General features: G+C 45.9%; 1 protein-coding gene and 1 pseudogene across 4 annotated transcripts in view; both read left to right on the top strand.

The window, feature by feature from the left end:
• Positions 1-19,802, top strand: part of LOC140204743 (3 beta-hydroxysteroid dehydrogenase type 7-like) — a 63,820-nt gene that overhangs the window by 24,087 nt on the left and 19,931 nt on the right. The gene's annotated exons all lie outside the window — the stretch shown is intronic.
• LOC140205345 (aurora kinase A-like) lies at positions 6,444-7,498 on the top strand (annotated as a pseudogene).

Raw genomic sequence — 19,802 nt, 5'->3', positions numbered from 1 at the left:
TGTTGCTTGCGTTTAAATTCACTACTGCGAAGCCTCTTCCGGTGATGCCTACACCGAAGAAGTTTAGATCCTCTCTTCGACGGGAGTTCAGTGAAACCATCTCTCACTGCTCCCCATCTGTAATTTCTTCGGCTCTTCAACTTTTCGACCACACTTTGACTCAGACTCGCTATCACAGCCATATATCCTTTCTTGGAACGTGCCTCCGTCGCCAACTTACTCCAGTTGGCTTTAGGATTCGTTTCCAAGCCTCTCAATTTGGACCTTCTGAGCATCCCAGGTACTCACATTTTATTGACTCTGCCTCTCACCGCTTCTCCCGTCAAGCTCTGAAGGCGACTCTCTCCGCCATGAGGAGGTACCTGGTGTCCTTATCCCAGACCCTTCCACACCTTCGGGACACTTTCTTCGCCGTCTGTAATGGTCCTACCCGTTATTTCATCCTCCATCGGATTCACGCCTGCAATCGCCGTTTTTTTGACTTTGTCATGTTAGGCAAAGATCGCAAGATCCTACATCTACGGACTCCAGAGCCCGCTGGCCCTGAAACTAGCAGGCATGAACTTCAGATTGCGGCTCCTGCCACTGATCTCGCCAGCTCCAACACCTCAGAGCATATTCAAAACCCGGACTCCAGCAACGACCATGGACACCTTCACAGCGATCACGCAACCACCAACTGCGACGCCAGCCTTGAACTCCAGGCCGGGTCTTTATGTGCTGCTGTTGTGACTCCCGTCTCCCCTTCCCCCACCACCACTCCGCAGCCCCGTCTCCCTCAGACCCCACCGTCAGCTCCTGGGCCCTCAGAGGCTCCATCTTCCTCTCACCCCAATCCTCCACTCTCCACTGACACCCCCAGCCTCCCCCCTCCCCCCTCTGATCCCAGCTCTCGTCCGTGCCGGGTCTTTACCATCCCCTCCGACCTTCAACTGTCGGAGGCAGAGCGCTCTGTCCTCAGTAAGGGCCTCACCTTTGTCCCCCTTCGCCCACACCTCAGCGAGTTCCACATTCGCCATGATGTGGAACTTTTCTTCCGCCGTCTCTGTCTCCGAGCCTACTTCTTCGGCAAGGACTCTTCCACCCCCACCGATGACCCCTTCTCCCGTCTTCAACCCTCCTCTTCTTCATGGACACCCCGCTCTGGTCTTCTGCCTGCTCTGGATCTCTTTATCGCTAACTGCCGACGGGACATCAACCATCTCGACTTCACCACACCTTGTTCCCATTCCAACCTCACTCCTTCGGAACGCTCTGCTCTCCACTCCCTCCGCACTAACCCTAACCTTATTATTAAACCCGCCGATAAGGGGGGTGCTGTTGTAGTCTGGCGTATTGACCTCTACCTTGCCGAGGCACGGCGACAACTCGCAGATACCTCCTCTTATTTACCCCTCGATCGTGACCCCACTAAGGAGCACCAGGCCATTGTCTCCCACACCATCACCGACTTTATCCGCTCAGGGGATCTCCCATCCGCTGCTACCAACCTTATAGTTCCCACATCCCGCACTTCCCGTTTCTACCTCCTACCCAAGATCCAGAAACCTGCCTGTCCTGGCCGACCTATTGTCTCAGCTTGCCCCTGCCCCACCGAACTCGTTTCTGCATACCTCGACACGGTTTTGTCACCCCTTGTTCAATCCCTTCCGACCTATGTTCATGACACTTTTCACGCTCTTAAACTTTTCAATGATTTTAAGTTCCCTGGCCCCCACCGCTTTATTTTCACCATGGATGTCCAGTCCTTATATACTTCCATCCCCCATCAGGAAGGTCTCAAAGCTCTACGCTTCTTTTTGGATTCCAGACCTAATCAGTTCCCTTCTACCACCACTCTGCTCTGTCTAGCGGAATTAGTCCTTACTCTTAATAATTTCTCCTTTGGCTCCTCCCACTTCCTCCAAACTAAAGGTGTAGCTATGGGCATCCGTATGGGTCCTAGCTATGCCTGCCTTTTTGTTGGCTTTGTGGAACAATCTATGTTCCGTGCCTATTCTAGTATCTGTCCCCCACTTTTCCTTCGCTACATCGACGACTGCATTGGCGCTGCTTCCTGCACGCATGCAGAACTCGTTGACTTTATTAACTTTGCCTCCAACTTCCACCCTGCCCTCAAGTTTACCTGGTCCATTTCCAACACCTCCCTCCCCTTTCTAGATCTTTCTGTCTCTGTCTCTGGAGACAGCTTATCCACTGATGTCTACTATAAGCCTACTGACTCTCACAGCTATCTGGACTATTCCTCTTCTCACCCTGTCTCTTGCAAAAACCGCCATCCCCTTCTCGCAATTCCTCCGTCTCCACTGCATCTGCTCTCAGGATGAGGCTTTTCATTCTAGGACGAGGGAGATGTCTTCCTTTTTTAAAGAAAGGGGCTTCCCTTCCTCCACTATCAACTCTGCTCTTAAACGCATCTCCCCCATTTCACATACATCTGCTCTCACTCCATCCTCCCACCACCCCACTAGGAATAGGGTTCCCCTGGTCCTCACCTACCACCCCACCAGCCTCCGGGTCCAACATATTATTCTCCGTAACTTCCGCCACCTCCAACGGGATCCCACCACTAAGCAAATCTTTCCCTCCCCCCCTCTCTCTGCATTCCGCAGGGATCGCTCCCTATGCAACTCCCTTGTCCATTCGTCCCCCCCTTCCCTCCCCACTGATCTCCCTCCTGGCACTTATCCGTGTAAGCAGAACAAGTGCTACACATGCCCTTACACTTCCTCCCTTACCACCATTCAGGGCCCCAGACAGTCCTTCCAGGTGAGGCAACACTTCACCTGTGAGTCGACTGGGGTGATATACTGCGTCCAGTGCTCCTGATGTGGCCTTTTATATATTGGCGAGACCCGACGCAGACTGGGAGACCGCTTTGCTGAACATCTACACTCTGTCCGCCAGAGAAAGCAGGATCTCCCAGTGGCCACACATTTTAATTCCACATCCCATTCCCATTCTGACATGTCTATCCACGGCCTCCTCTACTGTAAAGATGAAGCCACACTCAGGTTGGAGGAACAACACCTTATATTCCGTCTGGGTAGCCTCCAACCTGATGGCATGAACATTGACTTCTCTAACTTCCGCTAATGCCCCACCTCCCCCTTGTACCCCATCTGTTACTTATTTTTATACACACATTCTTTCTCTCACTCTCCTTTTTCTCCCTCTGTCCCTCTGAATATACCTCTTGCCCATCCTCTGGATCCCCCCCCGCCTTGTCTTTCTTCCCGGACCTCCTGTCCCATGATCCTCTCGTATCCCCTTTTGCCAATCACCTGTCCAGCTCTTGGCTCCATCCCTCCCCCTCCTGTCTTCTCCTATCATTTTGGATCTCCTCCTCCCCCTCCAACTTTCAAATCCCTTACTCACTCTTCCTTCAGTTAGTCCTGACGAAGGGTCTCGGCCTGAAACGTCGACTGCACCTCTTCCTAGAGATGCTGCCTGGCCTGCTGCGTTCACCAGCAACTTTGATGTGTGTTGGTTGAACAAACTGGACTTAGTAGTTTATTATCCTTTGAATAACTCTGGGTTTAGTTCCACTTAAAAACTCAGTGCGCACATATTGTTGTCACTGGACAAAAGAAGTTGCACTGCATAAGATTTTTGCGCACACTGGTCATTACAAATTGGAGGGAACATTGGCCACCACGGCTGCCCATGGCAATGAATTCCTCCTCATCTCTTTTCTACAAGGATGTCCTTCAATTCTAAGGGTGTGCTCTCTAGTTATAGACAATAGACAATAGGTGCAGGAGTAGGCCATTCAGCCCTTTGAGTCAGCACCGCCATTCACTGTGATCATGGCTGATCATCCACAATCAGTATCCAGTTCCTGCCTTATCCCCATAACCTTTGATTCTACTATCTTTAAGAGCTCTATCCATCTCCTTCTTGAAAACATCCAGAGACTTGGCCTCCACAGCCTTCTGGGGCAGAGCATTCCATATATCCACCACTCTCTGGGTGAAAAAGTTTTTCCTCAACTCCGTTCTAAATGGTCTACCCCTAATTCTTAAACTGTGGCCTCTGGTTCTGGACTCACCCATCAGCAGGAACATGCTTCCGGCCTCCAGCGTGTCCAATCCCTTAATAATCTTATATGTTTCAATCAGATCCCCTCTCAGCCTTCTCAATGCCAGAGTATACAAGCCCAGTAGCTCCAATCTTTCGACATATGGCAGTCCCGCCATCCCGGGAATTAAACTCGTGAACCTACGCTGCACTCCCTCAATAGCAAGAATGTCCTTCCTCAAATTTGGAGACCAAAACTGCACACAATACTCCACACAGACTCTCCCACTATTTGAAACATCCTTTCCACCTCCTATCTACACCTTTTAATATTCAGTATATTTCAATAAAATCTCCCTCACTCATTGAAACTACCAAAAGTATAGTCTCAGAGACATCAGACACTCTTGACACATTAACCCCTTCACGATCATTCTCGTCCACCTTCTCTGGACCCTCTCCAATGTGGGCTTATCCTTTCTTAGGTATGAGGCCCAAAACTGCCCACTGTATGGCTAGTGCAGTCTGACCAATGCCCTATAAAGCCTCAGCATTACATCCTTAGTTCAAAGTCAAATTTATTATCAGAGTACATACGCATCACTACATACATTCCTTTTCTGCTGTCATACTTAGCAAATCTATAGAATAGTAACTGTAAACAGGATCTGTAAACTGTCAACATCAGGAGCTGCAAACTAAACAAACTGTGCAAAAACAGATATAAATGAACAGCATAAATAACAAGCATGAAGTAGCAAGATAAAAGAGCCCTTAAATGAGTGTAACCATCCCCTTTTGTTCAAGAGCCTGATGGTTGAGGGGTAGTAACTGTTCCTGAACCTGGTGGTGTGAGCCCTGAGGCTCCTGTACTGTCTACCTGATGGCAGCAGCCAGAAGAGAGCCTGGGCTGGGTGGTGGGGATCTCTGATGATGGATGCTGCTTTTCCACAGCAACATTTCATCTAGGTGCGCACAATGGTTGGGAGGGTTTTACCTGTGATGCACTGGGCCAAGTCCACTGCCTTTTGTAGAATTTTATATTCTGGTCCTCTTGAAATGAACGCTAACATTGGATTTGCTTTCCTCACCACCAACTCAACTTCCAAGTTCACCTTTAGGGCATCCTGCATGAGGACTCCCAGGTCCCTGTGCGCCTCTGATTTCTGAATTTGCTACCCAGTTAGAAAACAGTCTGCATTTTATTTCTTCTACACTTTCCAACACTTCCAGTCCATCTGCCACCTCTTTGCTCATTTAATCTGTCTAAGTCCTTCAGTCTTCATGCTTCCTCAGCGCTACCAACCTCTCCACCAACAAAGCCATCAAGTCCATCATCCAGGTCATTATACAACATGACAAGTAGTGGACTCAACATCACTAGTCCCCAGCAGCCAACAGGAAAGCCCCTTTATTCCCACTGTAGGCTGCCTCTGGATTCCAATAGGACTTGACCTGGATGGGAACAATATAGTTGGCATGGGTTTAATCACAGACAGCATGGACAAGGAAACTTTGGGCATACTTGTCCATGCTGACTAAAATGTAATCCCAGCTAATTCCATTTCCCAACTCTTGCTCCATACCTTTCTAAATTCTTGTCATACATACACCTGTCCACATCTCAAATCAGCATGACATCTAAAACTTCTATAGATGTGACTGGCTGCAGCACGGCCTGGTATGGAGACACCAGTGCCTTTGAATGGAAAATCCTACAAAAGGTAATGGATTTGGCTCAATCGACCAGAGGTGAAATCCTCCCACCACTGAGCACATCTACATGATACGCTGTAGTAGGAAAGCAGCGTCCATCGACAAAGATCCTCACCACCAGGTTCAAGAACAGTTACTACCCCTCAACTGCCAGGCTCTTGAATAACACTCACCTGGCCCATCATTGAAATGTTTCTACAACCAATAATCTTACTTTAAAGACTCTTTATCTCATGTTCTTGTTATTTATTGCTATTTATTTATATTTGAATTTGTACAGTCTGTTGTTTTCTGCACTCTGGTTGATCTTTCATTGGTCCTGTTATAAGACCATAAGATATAGGAGCAGAATTAGGCCACTCAGCCCATCAAGCCTGCTCTGCCCTTTCATCATGGCTGATCCATTTACCTTCTCAACCCCAGTCTCCCGCCTTCTCCTTATCTACTAATCAGTAATGTATATACCACTGCCTTTTTTTTATCAAGTGCTATTGTGAACAATAGCCAGATCAGAAATGCTGATCAAGAAACTGTAGCCAGGGTAGTGAGTGGTCGGTCGGTCGGTCAGTTCATACGTTGAAGATTAGGGCCGCCAGTTGTGGACCGAAGCGAGACCGGGCTGGGTTTGAGGGAGTGCGGCCGTGGTGACCTGAGGTTACTTTTGTTGAGGAAGAGTTGCATCATACAATAAATCTAATTGATTACAAATGGAGAAGAAGCTAGCCCTGCGAGGAGATCGTGCTAGAGTTGGAAAGGTGGCAGCCTTCAATAGTGCAAAGTGTGTCATGGAATCCCACCGAAATTTACAGAATTGCCCACCTTCGAGGAGCTTACCAACTCAGCGAATGACACCTGCTTGTAACGTGGGCCAGCAACATGCACCTCTTCAAGCACGAGCTTTGTCTTCTAATTCTCTTCCAAGCAAGAGCCAAGTGCCAGCTGATCAGATAAAACAGAAAATACAAGTCCCTCCACATTTGAAGGAAGCTGGTCAGACTGAAGTTAAGCAAATCAGTCCAGCTATGACAAACCTGACCACTATGCAGCTAGCTGAGAAACCAAGTGAAGGAAAAACAGCGGAGGATACATCAGTGGAATGCCAAAGTTCAAGTGAAAAGAAAAAAAAACAGTGGTGCTTGGACGACTTTGAAATTGGGCGCCCGCTTGGAAAAGGTAAATTTGGAAATGTGTACTTGGCCCGCGAACGACAGTCCAGATTTATCTTGGCATTAAAAGTGCTTTCCAAGTCTCAACTTGAGAAATCTGCTGTGGAACACCCACTCAGAAGAGAAGTTGAAATTCAGTCACATCTCAGGCATCCCAATATTCTGAGATTATTTGGCTATTTCCATGATGCTTCCAGAGTGTATTTGATCTTGGAATATGCTCCATGTGGCAAACCTTACAAACAGCTGCAGAAAAGTGGAAAATTTGATGACAGACAAAGTGCTGAGCTGGCTGATGCACTTGTATATTGCCATTCAAAGAGGGTGATTCATAGGGACATTAAGCCAGAAAATTTGCTGCTTGGAGCAAATGGAGAACTGAAGATTGTTGATTTTGGATGGTCTGTGCAGCTTCAGCATCCAGGAGATCAACATTGTCTGGTACTTTGGACTATCTGCCACCAGAGATGATTGAAGGGAAAATGCATGATAAGAATGCTGACCTCTGGAGCCTTGGTGTTTTGTGCTATGAATTTTTAGTAGGTCATCCTCCATTTGAAGCAGCTGATCGTCGAGAAAATTCGGAGGATTTCTAGAGTTGACCTTAAATTTCCAGCCTTTGTAACGGGGGGGGGGGGGGGGGGGCAAAGGATCTAATCAGTCAGTTGCTTAAACACAACCCCAATCAATGGCTAGCATTGAAAGAAGTACTTGAACATTCATGGGTGGTTAAAATTTCCACTAAACCAACCACTCAAAAAAAAAAAGCCTTTGCCATCATCGAATTCCAGTTCTTAAAGCACAAAGACATCAAGCATGCTGGTTTTCAGACTTGGCAGTGCAATAACTATTTTCTGACTGCTTGCAGCACTATTGTCTAATTTGAAATGCTGGGATCTAGCCATTCTTATTTCAACAGATCATTTAAAATCTGGCATGATGTAGAATACTCTTCAACACCACTAATGTTAATTTTTTTATTAAATCTCTTGGAAAATGTGTATGGCGTTCATTCAGTTTACTGAATGTTTCTACTAGTGAATGAAATTAACTCCAAATTGTGAGCATACTTCAAATGTGAATGCATCACTTCTGGTTTGTGAAGCCTGTTGAGTTTAAACCAAACAGAATTCAACTCCTTTGTTGACTGACTTGGACTGGTTAAGTGGAAAAATCTGTGTTGCTGACGAGTGATGAACTGAGAAGTTTCACTAGTTTTCCCTATGGCCAGCTCTTTGAATTGTCGGCTTAAATTAATTGCTCCCAGGCTGTGTATGTTCAACAATGACTGTCTTGTACCGTTACACTTCTAAAATTTGACATTTAATATTTGAATTGCAATAACACCCTTTGTGTAAAATAAAACAATTGCCCACAACCATTAATGACAAGATTTGATGTATTGAAAGGTTGAATTTACTTTTGTTAATTCGATCCATGAAGCCTTTTAGTATTGTATACAATGAACCTCCATGGATATTTTAATCATAGCTGTAAAATAAAGACTATTTTTTCCCTTCAGTGCCAAAACAAAACTGTTGGTCAGGTCAACGCTTTGCTGAACATCTACGCTCTGTCCGCCAGAGAAAGCAGGATCTCCCAGTGGCCACACATTTTAATTCCACATCCCATTCCCATTCTGATATGTCTATCCACGGCCTCCTCTACTGTAAAGATGAAGCCACACTCAGGCTGGAGGAACAACACCTTATATTCCGTCTGGGTAGCCTCCAACCTGATGGCATGAACATCGACTTCTCTAATTTCCGCTAATGCCCCACCTCCCCCTCGTACCCCATCTGTTACTTATTTTTATACACACATTCTTTCTCTCACTCTCCTTTTTCTCCCTCTGTCCCTCTGAACATACCCCTTGCCCATCCTCTGGGTCCCCCCCCCCACTTGTCTTTCTTCCCGGACCTCCTGTCCTATGATCCTCTCTTATCCCTTTTGCCAATCACCTGTCCAGCTCTTGGCTCCATCCCTCCCCCTCCTGTCTTCTATCATTTTGGATCTCCCCCTCCCCCTCCAACTTTCAAATCCCTTACTCACTCTTCCTTCAGTTAGTCCTGACGAAGGGTCTCAGCCTGAAACGTCGACCGTACCTCTTCCTAGAGATGCTGCCTGGCCTGCTGCGTTCACCAGCAACTTTGATGTGTGTTGCTTGAATTTCCAGCATCTGCAGAATTCCTGTTGTTTGCTGGTTAGGTCAACTAGTTCCCAAAGAGAACTCTGACTGGCCAATCAGATGGTTCTCTGCTGCTCAGCAGCAGAACACAAAACAGGCACAAGGGTCGCTAGCCCCTGTACCCCAGAAACACACCCAAGCGGTGCGGCAGAGGTACGTGCTATGCACGACCTGATCTGAAAGCATCATGTTGACTCGTGTTCATGGTGGAACAGGTTAGTCAAGGATGGGGTGATCAGCACAGATGGACAAATTATACCTCCACTACCCCTTGACCATACCCAATGACGTGGCCTCCACAGTCACCTGTGGCAACAGATTCCACAGATTCACCACTCTCTGGCTAAGGAAATCCCTCCTTACCTCCGTTCTAAAAGGACGCCTCTCTACTCTAACAACAAACATTGCAAGTACAAAAAAAGAAATAATAATAATAAACAAATAAGCAATAAATATTGAGAACAAGAGATGTCTATAGGTTGTGGGAGCAGTTTAGTGATGGGTACTTAATTCCTTTGATTCAAGGGCCTGATGGTTGAGGGGTAATAACTGTTCCTGAACCTGGATCCTGAGGCTCCTGTACCTTCTTCCTGATGGCAGCAGCAAGAAGAGAGCATGGCCTGGATAGTGGGGGTCTTTGATGATGGATGCTGCTTTCCTAATCAGCATTTCATGTTGATGAGCTCAGTGGTGAGGAGGGCTTTACCGTGATGGACTGCATCATTTCCACCACATTTGGAGGCTTTTCCATTCAAGGGGATTGGTGTTTCCATGCCAGGCTGTGATGCAGCCAATCAGTCTACTCTCCACCACACATCTATAGAAGTTTTAGATGCCATGCCAAGTCTCCGCACGCTTCTAAGGAAATAGAGGCACTGCTGTGCTTTCTTCATTATGGCACTTACTCTGTGTTATTCTGCCTAGTCCCATCGACCCGCAACTGGCCATAGTCCTCCATACCCCTCCCTTTCAGAACTTACCTGGTCTTAAATATTGAAATCAAACCCACATCCACTACTTCTGCTGGCGGCTCATTCCACACTTGCACACCCTATGAGTGAAGAAGTTCCCCTTAAACAATTCACCTTTCACCCTTAACCTATGAGGTCTAGTTCTTGTCTCATCCAACCTCAGTGGAAAAAGCCTACCTGCTTTAATCAGAATCAGAATCAGAATCCTTTATTATCGCCAAGTATGTGGACACATGCAGGGAATTTGATGTCGGTTTCCCTGAGCTCTCGCTGTGCAGAATCAAAAAACAAACAAAACAATAGTGTAAATAATCATGAACTGTATACAACGAGGTATACCTGTGTATGTACAGGTGCACTTGGTTTATAATTGAAACGTTCCGTTATATTGGCTCGTGAATGTCTAGGGGAAATCCCGCCCAGCACCTGCTTCAACACTCCCCTCAGGGTCAATCGTCGCCCGAATCAATCACAAACATCAATCATCAGCCAGCACACCCAGTAAATTTTAACAAATACACTTTATAGATATTACTAATTCTAGGACATTAATATACATTTGATACAGAGAGGAAAGTAATGGGAAAAAAAAAGGCGCCAACACTTATCAAAGTCCAAGTTCTTCGCGCGCTACCGTTGGAGCTCAAGTTCAACGTCAGACGACCACCCGAATTCCGTCGACCCACGGCTCGGGACCACCCTGAGTGATCGACCGGAGCCTCTCCGCACGTCCGCCGTCCTCCTCGTCTCTCCTCCCGACTCCCCGCCAAAACTCAGTCCACAGTCATATCATACAGCATGGCATCCAAAAACAAAATGATACATAACCACCCATTGGCTAATAGAACCTGATTATCTCATTTAAAGTAAAACAAACTGTTAGCGCAAACTCTCTGCAGCGTTAAAACACAACAAAGCCGCATTTCACAGATTAACATAACAAAATCGCCATTTTAAATGTAACAAAAGAAAGACCCTGTACATAATAGACTAAAATTCAAGTGTTCATAAGACTGATGGCATACGAAAAGAAACTGTAACCCTATATATACACCTCATACTATGTATACCTCTGTAAGATCTCCCCCATACTCCTGCACTCCAGGGAATAAAGATCTAACCTGTACAACTTTTCCCAAAAAACCCAGGTTCTGAAGTCCAGGCAACATCCTTGTAAGTTTTCTCTGGACTCTTTTTCAATGTTATTGATAAATTCCCCGATTAGATGATTAGCGAGAGAAGTACTAAAGTGGTTTTTATTTCAAGACAGTTAGAATTTCAGCATAGGCCAAGAACTGGCACGGTTGTGCAGGATGTCAGTAATATTACAGCTGGAATACTCTGAACAATTTCAAAGTTCAAAGTAAATTTACTATCAAAGTGCATAAATGTCACCATATACAACCCTGAGATTCATTTTCTTGTGGGCATACTTAACAAATCTATAGAATACTTTATACTTTATTGTCGCCAAACAATTGATACTAAAGCATACAATCATCACAGCGATATTTGATTCTGCGCTTCCCGCTCCCTGGAGTACAAATCCATAGTAAATATTAAAAATTTAAATTATAAATCATAAATAGAAAAGGGAAAGTAAGGTAGTGCAAAAAAACCGAGAGGCAGGTCCGGATATTTGGACCATGATAACCATAACAAAATCACTGAAAGACCACACAACTAGGGCGTTCAACCCAGAGTGCAGAAAACAAACTATGGAAATGCAAAGAGAAGAAACAACAATAATGAATAAATAAGCAACAAATATCGAGAACTTGAGATGAAGAGTCCTTGAGGTGAGGCCATTGATTGCGGGAACTGTTCAGTGATGGGGCAAGAGAAGTTGAGTGAGGTTATCCGCTTTGGTTCAAGAGTGTGATTGTTGAGGGATAGAAGCTGTTCCTGGAGTAATTTGACCTCTTGTTTATAAAAAGACTTATTAACTTAGGAACGTGTCCAAAAGAGGTTCACCAGGGATGAAAGACACGGAAAAGTGAAGATGCTGGACCAGCATATGAGGCAGGAAATTGGGGCTGTTTACTGGGGCCCTTGGTAAATGGATTTATTATTGTCACGTGTACAGAGGTACAGCGAAACACTTTGTTCTGCATGCCGTCTCCACAGATCACTGCGTTACAGCAAGTCAGTGAAAAGGTAAAGCAATAACAGAATGCAGAATAAAGCGTTACCGTTACAGGGAAAGTACAGTGCAGGCAGACTGTGAGGTGAAGAGCCTAACCTTGCTGTACTAGGGGATCAATCGTTGGTCTGATAACAGAGGGGCAGAAGCTGCCCTTGAGCCTGGTGGTTCATGCTTTCAGACTTTATGACCTTCTGCCCAGTGGCAGGGGTAGAGGAGAGAATGCCTGGGATGGGTGAGATCTTTACTGAGGCAGCAGTAAGTGTACACAGAGTCCGCAGAGGGAAAGCTGGTCTCCATGTGTCCTGGGCTATGTCCACAACTGTCGGCCGTTTCTAGAGGAAGATCTCTGTCTGGGCAAGTCCACGTCTGACATGTGGAGGGTGTTTAAAAACCAGCTGCACGGAGTACCAGATAGGTATGTTCCAGTAAAAAGAAAGGCCAAAGATGCAGGGACAGGGGAACCTGGACATCGAGAGAGGTGATGTATTTAGTCAAGAAGACAAAGGAAACATATCACACAAAACATTGGCAGCTTCTATGGGAAAGAATGAACAGTCAATGATTAGGGCCAAGCCCCCTCTTCAGGACTGAGAAGAAAGGGGGAAGATACCAGAATAAAAAGAGTGGGGAATGTTACAGAGGATAGCTAAAAGGTGATAGGTGAATCCAGGTGGGTGGGAAAGTTCAAGGGCCGGAGAAGAAGGAATCTGATTGGAGAGACAGTGGACCCGGGGAAAGGGGGAGGAGGGGACCTGGGGGGAGTGATAGGAATAGAGGATGGGGGTGGGGATTTGTCTGCTGGAAGGAGAAACTGATGCTCGCGCCATTCGGGTTGGAAGCCGCCCAGATGGAATATAAGGTGTTGCTCCTCCACCCTGAGGGGGGCCTCGTCTTAACACAAGAGGAGGCCACGGATTCCCAGAGGGAACTTGGGAGTTGCTTCCCCATGCTGAGGACGGAGGGAGACAATATGTAAGTTTTAAAAGAAACTAAAGTATCACAGAGCCCTTGGGAATCAAGGACAAAGCCAGAAAAGAAGGGAATCAGGAGAGTCAAGAGGGGCCATGAAATGTCTTTGGCAAGTAGGGTTAAAGAGAATCTCAAGGCATTCTGTACGTACTGAGCAAGAGGATAACTAAGGAGAGGGGAGGAGAAGGAGGGAACTTATACGTCAAGGTGAAGGATGTGGGTGAGGTGCTAAAGGAGTACTTTGCATCAGTATTTACCAAGGAAAAGGACATGGTGGATAGAGTGGGACGTGCTAATATGCTTGGGCAGTTTGAGATAAACAGAGGTGCATTAAGGTGGATAGGTCCCCAGGGCCGGAAGGAATCTACCCCATGTCACCGATAGAGGCAGGATTGTGAGGTGCCTTGACCGAGATCTTTCTTTCCTCAGACAAGGTCCCAGAGGACTGGTGAGTAGCTAATGTTGCCCCATGTTCAAGCCTAGGGTGCCCTCCATTGGTCAGGGTCATCCATGGATACTGTGTCCTAGCTGTCTATATGATACACTAGACAGTATGCGAGCCAGGGATGTACAATATGGCGAGCAAGCTGTTGCCCACGTAGTAGGCTCCCCCTCCCCCTCTCCACACAGCTGATGAATCCAAAGGAACAACAGAGACCAATTAGGTTTGGCACCAGTGGTGTCGCAGGAGTTGCCAATTCTATTGAACTCAACATTGGACTGTCTCTGGATTTCTCCCTCGGAGTTTACTCCTGAAGCCTTCCCCATCAGTGGGTATAGCCGCAAGGCAGTGGAGATAGATAGATATACTTTATTGATCCCGAGGGAAATTGGGTTTCGTTACAGCCGCACCAACCAAGAACAGAGCGTAAATATAGCAATACCAAAACCACAAACAATCAAACAATGAAATGCAAACTATGCCAGATGGAAAATAAGTCCAGGACCAGCCTATTGGCTCAGGGTGTCTGACCCTCCACGGGAGGAGCTGCAAGTTCGATGGCCACAGGCAGGAACGACCTCCCGTGTCGCCCAGTGTTGTATCTCAGTGGAATATGGCCGAAGTCCAACAGTAAAAAGTTCAATATCCGGTCTACAAACACGCTCCTCGATCGTAATATGACCCAGATTGCATCGTCTGTTGTCAACCAGAACAGCAAGCCCCCAACTCCTTTACGCTTACCGCCCTCAGTGCACTTCCGGTCAGTCCGAACGGTCTGGAAGTCATCCATGGAGAAGTTTTGATCGGGTATGTCCTCGTGCAGCCCTGTTCCAGTGAAACACATGACACTGCACTCCCGAAATGTTCTCTGACTCCTGGCTAGCACCGTGAACTCATCCATTTTATCACCCACCGAACTCCTCTTCTCCATAAGTCTCTGTTGTCTCGGCCCAGTCCTCTTTCCTTGACTTTGTGATCCCCCTCTGCACTCTCTGTGTGTTTTCCTCCAGATTTCAGCAGAGGTGTCCGCCGCTCTGCTCGCTAAACCAGCCGGCATTAGCGGAAACAGCTGGTCCCTGGAAACACAATGCGACCTTGCTTCTGTCCCGCGTGTCGGGTTTGAGATCAGAGTTTTCCTTCTCCAAGATGAGCTGCCAACCACAACTGACATGCCCCATCTGCCCGAAGGCTCCAGCAAACTGCCTTTGCCCCTTCATCCGTCAGTAGAAATGATTCCACCAGGCTTCGTGGTTAGGCCACACGTGAAGGCCAGGAGCTGGACTTGATGGTCAGAGGCTATTTGAGACACACACCACTGGGAGTATTTAATAGGTAGTGGGAACTTACTCCCATTACCACCCCCAGCTGTAAGGAACCGGGGAGAGAGACATTTCTTCATAAAATTATGAGACATATACAAACGTAGATGGGAGTAGAAACATAGAAACATAGAAAATAGGTGCAGGAGTAGGCCATTTGGCCCTTTGAGCCTGCACCGCCGTTTATTATGATCATGGCTGATCATCCAACTCAGAACCCCGCCCCAGCCTTCCCTCCATACCCCCTGATCCTCGTAGCCACAAGGGCCATATCTAACTCCCTCTTAAATATAGCCAATGAACTGGCCTCAACTGTTTCCTGTGGCAGAGAATTCCACAGATTCACCACTCTCTGTGTGAAGAAGCTTTTCCTAATCTCGGTCCTAAAAGGTTTCCCCTTTATCCTCAAACTGTGGCCCCTCGTTCTGGACTTCCCCAACATCGGGAACAATCTTCCTGCATCTAGCCTGTCCAATCCCTTTAGGATTTTATATGTTTCAATCAGATCCCCCCTCAATCTTCTAAATTCCAACGAGTACAAGCCCAGTTCATCCAGTCTTTCTTCATATGAAAGTCCTGCCATCCCAGGAATCAATCTGGTGAACCTTCTTTGTACTCCCTCTATGGCAAGGATGTCTTTCCTCAGATTAGGGGACCAAAACTGCACACAATACTCCAGGTGTGGTCTCACCAAGGCCTTGTACAACTGCAGTAGTACCTCCCTGCTCCTGTACTCGAATCCTCTCGCTATAAATGCCAACATACCATTCGCCTTTTTCACCGCCTGCTGTACGTGCATGCCCACTTTCAATGACTGATGTATAATGACACCCAGGTCTCGTTACACCTCCCCTTTTCCTAATCGGCCACCATTCAGATAATAATCTGTTTTCCTATTTTTGCCACCAAAGTGGATAACTTCACATTTATCCACATTAAATTGCATCTGCCATGAATTTGCCCACTCACCCAACCTATCCAAGTCACTCTGCATCCTCTTAGCATCCTCCTCACAGCTAACACTGCCACCCAGCTTCGTGTCATCCGCAAACTTGGAGATGCTGCATTTAATTCCCTCATCCAAGTCATTAATATATATTGTAAACAACTGGGGTCCCAGCACTGAGCCTTGCGGTACCCCACTAGTCACTGCCTGCCATTCTGAAAAGGTCCCGTTTATTCCCACTCTTTGCTTCCTGTCTGCTAACCAATTCTCCATCCACATCAATACCTTACCCCCAATACCGTGTGCTTTAAGTTTGCACACTAATCTCCTGTGTGGGACCTTGTCAAAAGCCTTTTGAAAATCCAAATATACCACATCCACTGGTTCTCCCCTATCCACTCTACTAGTTACATCCTCAAAAAATTCTATGAGATTCGTCAGACATGATTTTCCTTTCACAAATCCATGCTGACTTTGTCTGATGATTTCACCGCTTTCCAAATGTGCTGTTATCACATCTTTGATAACTGTTTCCAGCAGTTTCCCCACCACCGACGTTAGGCTAACTGGTCTATAATTGCCCGGTTTCTCTCTCTCTCCTTTTTTAAAAAGTGGAGTTACATTAGCCACCCTCCGATCCTCAGGAACTAGTCCAGAATCTAACGAGTTTTGAAAAATTATCACTAATGCATTCACTATTTCTTGGGCTACTTCCTTAAGCACTCTAGGATGCAGGCCATCTGGCCCTGGGGATTTATCTGCCTTCAATCCCTTCAATTTACCTAACACCACTTCCCTACTAACGTGTATTTCGCTCAGTTCCTCCATCTCACTGGACCCTCTGTCCCCTACTATTTCTGGAAGATTATTTATGTCCTCCTTAGTGAAGACAGAACCAAAGTAATTATTCAATTGGTCTGCCATGTCCTTGCTCCCCATAGTCAATTCACCTGTTTCTGTCTGTAGGGGACCTACATTTGTCTTTACCAGTCTTTTCCTTTTTACATATCTATAAAAGCTTTTACAGTCAGTTTTTATGTTCCCTGCCAGTTTTCTCTCATAATCTTTTTTCCCCTTCCTAATGTAGCCAATGAAATTTTTTCCCCCAGAGCTGAGATATCTAATACCAGAGGGCATGTACTTAAGGCAAAAGGAGGAAGCTCAGAGGAGGTTTTACACGGAGAGTGATGAATGCGTGGAATGAGCTGGCAAGAGTGGAGGTCCAGGCGCGTGGGATAAAGGAGATTAAAAGCCTGTTAGACAAACACATAAATATGGAGATATGGATCACAACAGGCAGAGGAGGTTTAGTTTAATGTGGCACAGTCATGGAAGGCAAATGCAATGTTAGCATTCATCTCGAGAGGACTCGAATATAAAAGCAAGGATTTAATGTTGAAGCTGTGGAAGGTGTTTGTCAAAACATTTGGATATGGCCCCAAGTACACAGAGAGAGATTGAAGCGGGCCAACAGTTCACTGGCTTTGATAAGAACTGTTACATAATTGAAAGAAAAAAAAATCAATATACACAGGCCAACAGGGCCATTAACTAAAGCTCTCAAAGTGAAAGTTAATGTCAACACTGTGCTGGAAGCAATGACTGACTGCGTCAGTCAAAACGGTTACCCTCTTTCTCAGGCAGGGAGGGGCATAAACATTGCTGTGCTGTTGGTCAAGTCTCGACAGGACTGGAATGAAAAGAAGGGAGTAAAATGCTGGCGTAATGAGACTGTAATTAGCTGGAATGTGCATGCTCACAAACGCAATTGCTGAACCTGCCACATAGTCGACATCTGCGGATGTGTAGACGCCACGGTGGAGTCCATGGTTGTGATGGTGTTGGCCCTGTGAAAAGAATTAAACTGAACTGAATTGACTTTATTTCTTACATCCTTCACGTACATGAAGAGTAAAAATCTTTATGTTACATCTCCGTCTAAATGTGCAATGTGCAATCATAGTAATTTATAATTTAAAATAAATAGAACAGTCAGTGTAACATAGAATACACTCAAGATGTCCTGACATTGGAGAGGATTCAGGGAATGTCTATGAGAGCCATCCATGGTTAACATTGGAAGAACACTTGATACATTCTTGACCTGCACTCACTGGAATTTAGAAGAATGAGAGGGAGGTCTAGTTGAAATCTACCAGATGTTGAAAAGCCTAGTAAAGTGGACGTGGAGAGGATATTTCCTGTAATGGGGGGGATCTAGGACCAGAGTGCACAGTCTCAGAAGAAAAGGACATCTCTTTAGAACAGGGATGAGGAGGAATTTCTTTAGCCAGTGAATCGATGGAATTCCTTGCCACAGATGGTTATGGAGGCCAAGTCATTGGGGATATTTAAAGCAGTAGTTTATGGGTTTTTGATTAGTCAGGGCATCAAGATTTATGAGTCAGTACACAGGGGTGAGATAGGACACCTGCTTGAGTGATGCCCCAGCAACAGCCTGACAAGGTGAGGTAAACTAAACAGCTGATGGTTGACTTCAGGAGGGTGAACATGTGCCCGTCTACATTGGGGGATTGGTGGTAGAGAGAGTCAACAGCTTTAAATCGTCCTGGCCCGGCACACAGTTGCAAGCGTAAGGAAGCCGAGCCAAAGACTTTAATTTCCTTGGACGGGAAATTGTTTCATCTTTTCCCAAATACTCTAACAAACTTCTACAGATGTACTGTTGGAAGTGTCCTGATCGGCCTGGTATGGTGATTTGAACGTGCAGGAATGTACAGTATGAGGCTGCAGAGAGCGGCGGTCCCAGACGAACACCAACGCGCCATCCACTATATCTTCAGGAGGCTCTAATTCAGAAAGGGAACATCTATCATCAAATATCCCCGCCATGGGGCAACTCCGCCTTCTCTCAGCTCTCATCAGGAAGGAGTTATAGAAGCCTGAAGTCCCACACCGCCAGGTTCAGGAACAGCAACAGTACTTCCCTTCAACCATTTGGTTCTGGAACCAACCCTAATCACCACCCCAAGCAACACCATGACCACTTTGCAATAAAGTAGACCTTGTTTTTGTTCTAATTGTGTTCTTTCTTGTAAAAATTATGTATAATTTATGTTTAATGTGTGCTTTTTTTCTCGTGAGTGCTGCTTTATCTGATACAATGCGGTTGTGATGTTGTTGCAAGTAAGCTTTTTCCATTTCACCTCTACATACAAGCACTTGTGTGTGTGACAATAAACTCGACTTTAACCTTGAGAACAGTCAACATTTCTGGCCCTCTCTGTTGGACTGAGTGAGCAGTTGCTTCTAGCTAGGCTCACAATACCAAACCAATTATCTCACTTTAATTAAAGGGATTATTTCTTTTCAAACTCCAGATAATGGAATGGGAGGGGAGGAGGAAACATTTCCTCTGGGCAGTGTCAGCCAATCCAGGATACCCAGAGACACCATGTAATGCCAGAAGTAGCTTCTCAAATATTAGTCTTATTAGTCAGCAAGTGTGCCACATAGATAGAGAAAAACAAATAGGCAAGATACGTTAAGAGATTTTTACAGCTAGCTACAGAATAATAAGGATGAACATAAATTTTTACAGACCCACTTCCATCATACCCAAACTTTTTCACAGTTAAAAACTTAAATTGTATATTGCACTGTAAGAAAATTTTAGTTAAAGGCCCTCCCAACCACTGAACACATCTACATGAAATGCTGTCGCAGAAAAGCAGCACCCATCATCAGAGATCCTCACCACCCAGGCTATGCTCTTTTCTCGCTGCTGTCTTCAGGTAGAAGGTACAGGTGCCTCAGCACTCACACCACCAGGTTCAAGAACAGTTACTACCCCTCAACCATCAGGCTCTAAATAAAAGGGGATAACGACACTCATCTATTGAGATGTTCCCACAACCAATGATCTCACTTTAAGGACTCTTTATCTTGATATTGCATG

Source organism: Mobula birostris, chromosome 11, assembly GCF_030028105.1.
Source record: "Mobula birostris isolate sMobBir1 chromosome 11, sMobBir1.hap1, whole genome shotgun sequence".
Lineage (NCBI taxonomy): Eukaryota > Metazoa > Chordata > Chondrichthyes > Myliobatiformes > Myliobatidae > Mobula > Mobula birostris.
This window is presented reverse-complemented; position numbering and strand designations above follow the sequence as displayed.